The sequence below is a fragment of the Triticum dicoccoides genome, chromosome 6A, assembly GCF_002162155.2.
Source record: "Triticum dicoccoides isolate Atlit2015 ecotype Zavitan chromosome 6A, WEW_v2.0, whole genome shotgun sequence".
NCBI lineage: Eukaryota > Viridiplantae > Streptophyta > Magnoliopsida > Poales > Poaceae > Triticum > Triticum dicoccoides.
This window is the reverse complement of record NC_041390.1, coordinates 384,303,345-384,307,325: the sequence shown is the minus strand read 5'-3', so window position 1 is coordinate 384,307,325 and position 3,981 is coordinate 384,303,345.

The following is a 3,981-nucleotide window of genomic DNA, read 5'->3' as shown; positions in this document are numbered from 1 at the left end:
GAAGAGACATCAATTGTGTGTGGGAGAGGGGTGAGAGAGAGATAGAGGAAGAGAGGGGGCGTTTGTGTCCATAAATGGCGTATAGATAGGGAGACAATGTTGATATTGTTTGAAATTGGCCTATGTACGGAGATGCAAGGGAAGCGAGTCATCGTGTGTGTGATCGGGACTTCATGAGAGATCTAGAATAGATGGTGTAGAGAACAATGTGCGAGATCGAGAACGACGATACATTAGGGAGCTATGGAAAGAGTCACGACATATATGTATACAGGGAGGAGCTGGGGAGGGTCCGCATGTGGGAGAGATAGAAAGAGGAGAGTGGTGCACAAGGAGACAAAGTGTGCTTGTTTTGCAGTGGGGGTGGTGTGGCTTGCGGCTGCACAGGTAAGCTTCCGGTCAAGGGGTATCCATCCTTCTCTTCGTGGCTGGGTGAAGCTTTCCGCAGGATGTCATGGCACTTCTCCATGCATCCCGGCCATCCGCTGGTTGCTCCAGGGTGCCCGTCAACCGTCCTCCACCCAGTAGTGAATTTTAAGTCCATCTTGAGCTTGTAGTCATGGGGTTGTCATCATCTTGACTCTCACATCTCCCTTATGAATCTCTCAACCAACCCCGTCTACGAGCATAGCAAAATAAACGACATCGTCCTGGGCAATGGTAACAAGGGGAATTGGGTTCATCCTACCTCATGATACTACTCAAGACATAACTTAAAATTCTCCTACTACATGCCTGGTGGGGAGGAATAATTCTAATGCAACAACATCATAGGTATTGTAAAACATGATCAAATGACTTGCCTCGCTGACTGTCCTCAAACGCTAGTGACTCGAGATAGCAAGCTTCACACTCCGGAAATTCTATCGAGTCAAACAATAGCACAAATAAATATTCCACTAAACAATATAACAGCAAGCTAAGGAAATCACACAAGCACTTAAACCAAAACCAAAGAAAACTCGAAGAACTCCAAACCAACAACTAGCAAGAAAATAAAATAAACATTTTATTTTTCTGTAAATAAAAGTTCACCCTCTGTAACGACGGAAACTAATCTAAAATAAATTATAATAGAGGTGAAATAAAATCCTGAATTAACTAGAACAACAGAAAAAAGCAGCAAGCTAAAAAACTAGAAAGCTTGTTTTCGGGTGAAACTATTTTTAATAAAGCCTAAAAATACCCAAACAAGTTCCTACTACTAGGCATGGTGAAAACTAAGCAGGGACAAAAAGAATCACCTAAAAATAATAATTCTAGCTCAATTTATAGCAGAAAAACTAATCTGACTAAAATTAATACAAAACTATTTTATAAACTCAAACATGGCTAAACATATTTTCTACAGAAACTACAAGAAATTTGTAAACTAACAAAAAATAATCAACTAAAAATATTAAACAACCTAAAAGATATAGATTTTTCAAGATTGGAACTATTCTATTAAAAACAGAAACGAAAAAAAAACAAATAGGGCGCTAACGGGCCGAAACAGTGAGCGCTCTAAAACTATCTAACGCGCGAGCGGCCTTTAATTGAAACGTATACGGGCTAAGTAAAAAAACCGATTGGGCCGGTCTAACTAAACAAAGAACTAAACCGGAAACTAAACCGATCTATTGAAAATAACCTAACTCTTCGTGGATCTAATCTAAGCCCTAGATTGGAAATCGGACAGTGCTGGGGAGTCCGGTGGCTTACAGCGGTGGTCGACGGCGAGGTGAGCTCGGGCGTTGGTGGCGGGGTGCTCCGATGGTCCGGGGCAGTGGCGATGACATCGAGGGAATGCGGCGAAGCGAGGCGGAGACAGTGGTGGAGTCGCTGGAGCTCGGGGACGTCGGAGGAGACTGCGTGAGCTCGGGTGAGCTCCTGCTCTGGCGGGCGGCGGACGAGCTCGGGATGATGGCGCCGGGGGCTCCTGGATAGGGAGATGATGTCAAGGAGGTGTGGCACGAAGAGGAGGTTCGGGTGAAGAAGCTTGGAGGGGCAGAGGGTGCTCACCGGCGCCGGGAGTGGCGGCGAACCGAGGCGACAACGGCGAGATGCGTTCGGCGAGGGCGAGGGCGGTGGTGGGTTTCGGGGTTAGGGTTTTAGGGGTGCGAGAGAGAAGGGGCAGGGCTTTATATAGGGCATGATCGTGGGCGAGGGGGCAATGCGGGATCGTGGTCCCGAGAAGATCGTGGCGACGGGCGGTGGCGGTCGCGCTCTGGCGTGGCATGTCGTGGGCGAGGGGTTAGGGATAGGGTGGACCCCATGGGTGAGTGGAAGAAAGGAGAGAGGGGGCGATCGGGTGACCTAGATCGAGCGGCTTAGGGTGTGCGCGCGGCTGGGCTGCGGCTCGGCTCGCTGCTGGGCCGCGTCGGGTGGCTGGCTAGGCCAGTTGGCCTGGCTAGCTCAGGTTTTTTTTTCTTTTTTTTAATTAAGGTAGAGAGGAAAAAGAAAATAAAAAAAATATAATACTCTTATATAGGTCATATATATATCGAAATACTCAGGGAAAACAATCCTATACGTGGGCATTTTTCCAGAGGCAAAACACAAAAAAAAACATTTTCTGGAAATCCCAAATAAAATTCAAATTTGAATTCAAACTTTTTGGCCATATTTTTCGCGATTATTTTTTATCGCGATTTCTGATCCGATTTTCGTTTTAGTTTATCTTTTCGCTCGTTTATCGGAATCAGGCGATTCAAGCGCCTAGATCTTCGTCTCGAAACCCTCTTTCTGTTTAAGCAACCTGAACAAGATTTTTGTACTGTAAATTTTACTTTAGTCGAGATTAGTAATCGGATCTTGTTTCTTTCGCAGTTTGAGTTTCGTTTCTCCGTTTGATTTGATTCTTTTTGTAAACCGGAGTTCTTAAGTTGAACTTTCTGGTTAGATCTTCTTATTTGAGTTTTACCCTTGCATCTTTGCTTGATTGCTTATGTATTCTATTGTTTGTTTGCGATATAACACCCGGAGTGCGAAGCGTGCTACTACGAGTCTCTAGGTTTTGCGGATCATCATCAAGGCAAGTAACACATTGATCATATTCTTTTCATACCTAGTTTTTATGCATTAGTACCAATCCTCAAACATTGCATGATTAGGGTATGATTAACTTGTGGGTTTTGGGAAGTAGATGATGAGGTAGAACCTATTACATGTTTTATTATCAAACCCTGGAGTTACATCTACGTTATGCTTATATTGCTATGCTATGCTCGTAGATGTGGTTTGGTTTGGGAGATCCATGACAGATGTGAGGTTGTTAATTAATGGTTCAACTTAAGGTGGCAACTTTAATACACATCTGGGTAGATTTCTTGTTTGGGCACCTCGGGATATACCAGTGTTGTCCAGGAGATCCCGGGGTTATACCGTGTGATCCTCCTACGGCCCACCACCCATGCTCAAAGGGATCATGAGATTTTTCATGCTGAAAACTTCCGTGTGCAGCCACAAGCCATTATGGGCTGTAGCATAGTTGAGTATGTTGTGTGACCTCTTTCAGTGGTGGTCTAGCATATGTAGAGGGAAAGTAGATGTAACTGTCCACCCGGAGTAAAGAGTTAATGCTTCTGAAAGACTGTGTCTCGGTCATCCGTTTCTCAAACACCATGTAGTGCAAGGAATCCAACGGAGGAGATCGAGTCTTGTGGGGAAAAGTGCGCAAACCTTTGCAGAGTGTACAAACTAATCATGGTTAGCCGTGTCCCCGGTTATGGACATCTTGAGTATCTAGTACCTGGATTTTCCTATTGTATCCCATCACTTTAATCTAATTTGTTGGGTTGATAATTACTTTTAATTGGGATTGAGATGGGGGTACCATTCTCAATGTTTCAACTACCATGATAGTTAAAAATAAAATGTATTCCTTTATTGTAGGAAAAAATTGGCTTTTCGCAAAAACATATAACAATAGAGCCTCCACCAGCCATATATGCATATAGTGATAGCATTTATCTGTTCATTGCTCTACTGTGTTATATT